General features: G+C 39.3%; 1 pseudogene across 1 annotated transcript; it reads left to right on the top strand.

Annotated features, from left to right (window-relative positions):
• Positions 1–3,902: 3,902 nt before the first annotated feature.
• On the top strand, positions 3,903–4,904 carry LOC306637665 (nuclear distribution protein nudE homolog 1-like; annotated as a pseudogene). Its single transcript has one exon. The product of its transcript is annotated as a nuclear distribution protein nudE homolog 1-like (transcript).
• Positions 4,905–5,261: the final 357 nt, after the last annotated feature.

Consider the following 5,261-nt stretch of genomic DNA (forward strand, 5'->3'; position numbering starts at 1 on the left):
GAGAGGCTTCCTTGAGCCATTGCGTCACCATCTATGGAGTTATTTTACTGAATAAGTGTTATGGAAATAATGGAAGTCATGCTAAGTCACCCCCAAATTGTTACTGTATGAATTTTCTCCTTTTTCAGTCAGAACTACAGACTGGCCTCATATCAAACCATCTTTAGCAAGATTAAAACCAATTGGTCACCCTCCTGGATGGAAAGAGGGCCCTTACTAGATGTCAACACAAGGCACATTATATGGAACTGCTTCTGTCAATTCACAGAAGCTTCACAGAAGCTCTATAGAAAGGTAGTGTGCAATTAACACGTATTACAAATTTGAAAAAATAAAAAGGCAGGGAATTTTTCTTAAACCTATCAGGGAGCATTCATTTTTAGGGAACATAAATGAAAAAAACAAAAAGGTACATAAAATTACTGATGAAATCAGTTATGAGTTTCAATATTTGGAGAAATTGGTTAATTGATACCTGTATTTTAAATAAATTATAGCAATTTAAGACTAAATAAATAAATTTGATCAATTTGTTAAGCTTTGGTGATTTTATTTAGATGACTGTATCCATGTCATGCATTGTGTTCATTTCTTAGATATATGTTAACCAAGCAATACTAACAACCTACAAAAACATTCTCAAGGCTTTTTAACCTAAACATAACAGACTAGTAATTTACTTGGAAACGTTCAGTGCATTAATATGAGAAGACTGGGAACATAATATAATAAATGAATATTTTTCCGATTTTATAGCTATCTTCAAGTATTTAAAGTGTTTTTTATCTGGAAGAAGGGCTAAATATTCTTTTACTACAGACCAAACCTTGCACAGAAGAGACCTTGTTCAGGTCTCTTTCACAACTCAGACTGTTGGAAGTTTTTCCACAATTTGTTCATGCTCTTTCTTTTTCATTTAATTATTATTCCTAGAGGTGTTACATTTTAAATATTTCTGCTCCTTTGTCTTCAGTTTTCTTCATTTTTCATCTATAATGTCTAATATGTCATTAATCTCATTAATGCTTTCATTTTAGACATTATTTACATTTCTAGGGGCTCAATTTGAATCTTTCTTGCAGCTTCCATTGATTTAATTGACTTTGAATGTATGGAATAAATTTTATATGACTTCTATAATGTCTATGAATTCCTACATCTGTGTCAGTTCTCAATCACTTCTCAAATTATTTGTTAAAGATTAACTTTTGAGCTGTGTCTCAGTGCTTCTTTGCATATCTAGTAATTCTACTCTTAGATAGGTAAACAGAAGAAATGGAAGCCTGTGTCTAAAACAAAGGCCTAGACATGACTATGCAAAACTAGAAACCAGGAGTAATACAAATGTTAACCAACAAACTGGCATAACACAAACCTCAGCAATAAACTACTGAGAACATGCAATGTTATAGATTTAATATGGTACCAAAAAGAAAATTAATAATTCCAGTTAATATGAAATTATAGGAAGTATTAAGTAATTTATATAGATAGCAGATCAGTGGCTGCCTGAAGGTTAGAGCAGAGAGGCAGGAATGAGACTCTACAGAGGCACAAGAAGACTAGGTGTTATGGATATGTTCAGTACATTGATCACATTGATGGCTTCACAGGTCCTTACATACATCATGCATTATTTAATTGCACATTTTGAAAATGTGCAATTAGTTTTATTTCAATTATATCTCAATTACACTGTTAAAAGAGTTCACACTCTCTTTCCTGTTAGTTCTACCAACCTCAAAATTATATCTTAGAAAAATATTCAGAATTCTACCAAAGCACATTTACCACAACTTGCAGTGAAATTGCTCTCTGATATAGAGTTTCCATGTTCCCAGATAGTTTCAGTTTTCATAGATGTGTACACACACACACACACACACACACACACACACACACACACTACTATTCAGATGTACTTTTCCAAATAGGAGTTAGAATTTTAACACTGATTTTTATTTTGCTTAGCATCTTTGTAAACATATTTCTTGGCAAAGAGAAGTGTCTATTTTCCTTCCTAACAGTCCAGTTTCCTCTCAAATATTTTGTTGTTTTTATTTGATGATAGCAGTTCTGACAAAAAGGAAATCTCCTTCTAATGAAAGTTTCTGTGTGTATTGTGCTTCTGGAAACTTCTGTGCATCTGGGCCACTCTAATGTACTTGGTGCATTTGAATTTTTCCCTGAACACATCACTAACAAAGCAGATTAGCTTTTATGACTGAAATATTGCTCATGTTAAGTATCTCTTTAGTCTTCCTGCAACTCTGGTACCAAGGAAAAGAGAATTTAATGTTTTCATGTGTTTTATTTTAATTGAATCAGCTGTGAGAACAAAATACTTTTCCTGAGAATTGCCGCCTTGGTTCCAATTCACTGCTTGGTAACCAAATAGTTATTCTGGCCTAGATTTATTATATTTTTACCTCGATGTGGAAACATTCTGTAGTCGGTATTGTTTAGGTCATAAGCTAGTGAACTCTTCTGTTGTCTGACACGTACCTCATTAGGACACTGAGAAAATTAAACCGATTGTATCAGTCTCTTTCCTAATACTCTGCAGATACTTTATGTGCCATAGACTGAGAGGGAGGAAATATAACTGCAACTTCTTGAACTAACTTGCCATTAGGGTAACAAAATATATTATGCTTCTTGTTAGGGTGAATGTGATGGAATGACTGAGAGGAGAGGTTATTCTCCTCATCACCTACAAACCAGATTTAATCACTAATCATGCCCCTGGAGTTGTTCCTAAAACTGTGTCTGAAACCTTTCAAAATAAACATAAAACAGCCAAATATTTCATAATAAGGGTTTTCATGTGACCTAGGTTTGTAACCAGCAGTCAGCAGTCACTCTGAGGCTACCATTTTGCAATTACACTGGAATATTTATGCCTTCAAGTCACACTTTCCCTGCCTGGGAGGACAGTGTAAATAAAGGTCCAGGTTTTGGAGTCAGAAACACCATGATGCACACCACTTTACCCCTTCCTATTTGATCACAGGCAAAAAAAAAAAGTCCTTAATCTGAGTATTAGTTACTCTTCTGTCATATCTAAGTGTCAATATTAATTATTTCAATTAGGGAACAAGCTCAACTTGGCCTGCTATCATAAAGAGTTGCAAGAGAACAATTAACTTAAATAAGCAGTAAGTTTATTTTCTCATGTGTAAAGGAATAGTCCAGAGTTGAGCAGTGTAGGGAAGACAAGGTGGCTTTGTAATCCTCAAGACATGGCTTCTATCTCTGAGAAAAGGGCCAGTATCCTCTTCTTTAGCCAACAGAAGGGGGAAAGGTGGAAATGAGGGTAGTTGTTTCTCTGTTGATGAAGCTACACAGAATGTGCAACCAATACCCCTGCATTCCCACCATTGGCCAGGATCTGGTAGCTTGGCTTGCATGGGGTCCTACCAGATGTGCCTTCCATCTGGGGGAGGGATCTCTTCCCATAAGGAAGAAGTAAAGAATGTTTACTGGGAAAGAATGAACACATTCTGACATTAAAATATGCAGTTACTGAGACAAGTACAAGAGATTATGGTGCAATATCAGATTGTACAGAAGGCATATTGAGTTGATAAATGTCTGAGCATTTTTATTAGTTAAATAATTAATCACCTCCTATAAGTAGGGTGCTTATAGACAGATTCAATGAAGAAGCCCTCAGTTTCTTCATTGCAGTCTCAAAAAGAAAATACAGTTGTGTTTATCTGCTCAAACAGATGCCCAAATGAAAGCACTTGGAAGTGTAAACTTTTACAGTTAAAAAAGAAGGTGGTAGGCACAGGGCCTGAAGACCCAGACCATGCCACTCTTGTGACCGGGGTCACCTAGACTTGGAAGCCTGAGCCCGAGACCATGCCACAGGAAGAGGATCTCTTCCCCCTTTTCACATGGAAGACTCACGAGGGACTTTTGGCTTTGAGGAGGAAGAAACAAGCTACTGGAAAGATTTGGCAATGACCTACAAGCAGAGGGCAGAGGATACAAGAGGAACTTCGAGAATTCCAAGAGGGAAATCAAGAATATGAACTGAATTGGAGACACAGCTGTACAGATTGAATCCAAGAACTGAGACCTTTTGTCAGAGACAACCGCCTTCACTTTGAGCTGGAAACCCTCAAGGAGAAGTTTGAGAAGCAGCATTCTGAAGGTAGATCTCACCTTAGAGGATAACCAAATCCATTAAAGATCAGCTGCAGAAGTACATCCGGAACGATGACTTGCAAAGAGCAAAATGAGCCAGGATCATGTCTTTGGGAGACTTTGAGCAGCACTTGAATTGAGCCATTGGAAGACATGCCTTCTCGGAAAGTGAACTTGAGGAGAAGGAGAAGCTCCTAGAATCTGTTCAGTGACTGAAGGAGGAAATTAAGAACTGGCTGTACAGCAGAAGCAAAAGAAACCCAGCATGTCCATGCAAAGGTTGGTAGAAGTTGAAAGGACAAGACACAACTGTAGAGGCCACGGTCTCCGTGCCATCCATTCTGATGGCACACCTAGGGTCCAGCTCTGGTTTAAACATACCAGGGACATTCAAATATGGTCTGGATAGCTCCAACAGTGGGACCCTACCCCTCATGTCTGCAGCTGGGATTTCAGCCCTCAACATTGTGGGGGACCTGCTTCAAGAAGTAGCTGCACAAGAGTCCAAACTCGCATCCTGTGGGAACTTCGTGTATGATCAGTGCCCCAATCCAACAGGTGGCCCTATCTGGGGGCAGGGGAGGAAGAACAGAGATGGCAGGGACAGACGAACAAGTGGCTCCTGCATACCTTCAGTTGATAAAGGGGTGGGAAAATGCCTGGAACTCGGGACACTGCCCTCACAGTTCTTCTTCCTTGTTGAGGCTGCCCGCCCAGGGGTTGGTCAAGCTGTTAGGTTAGGAGCCTGAGAGCTGGAACTGCTCTGTGGTCGCATCACCTTCTTCCCCCTTCACACCAGGCTTTTGTTTTCTAAAGTTAGTTTGGAAAATAAGAGCCAGAAGTCACCATAGTTTGCTTTTTGCTTGGCCCAAACCAAGGACTGAGGCTATCACTTAGGGCCCTGGCTTTGTCCCCATGAAATGATGTCTGCTTCCCTAGCCTCCTGGTCAGTGTGCATATCCCAGAAGCAAGGACAAAGTGGGCCCCTGGGTGGCAAGGGTCCCCCATGGTTGTCTAACCAAGTCCCTGTGACCCTGAGAGGTGCTTCTCATGCGGGGGCTCTAAGCTCACCTCTGGCTCGCCTTCCTGGCTCTTCTCCTCTGGGG

The sequence above is a fragment of the Sciurus vulgaris genome, assembly GCF_902686455.1.
Source record: "Sciurus vulgaris genome assembly, chromosome: 10".
Lineage (NCBI taxonomy): Eukaryota > Metazoa > Chordata > Mammalia > Rodentia > Sciuridae > Sciurus > Sciurus vulgaris.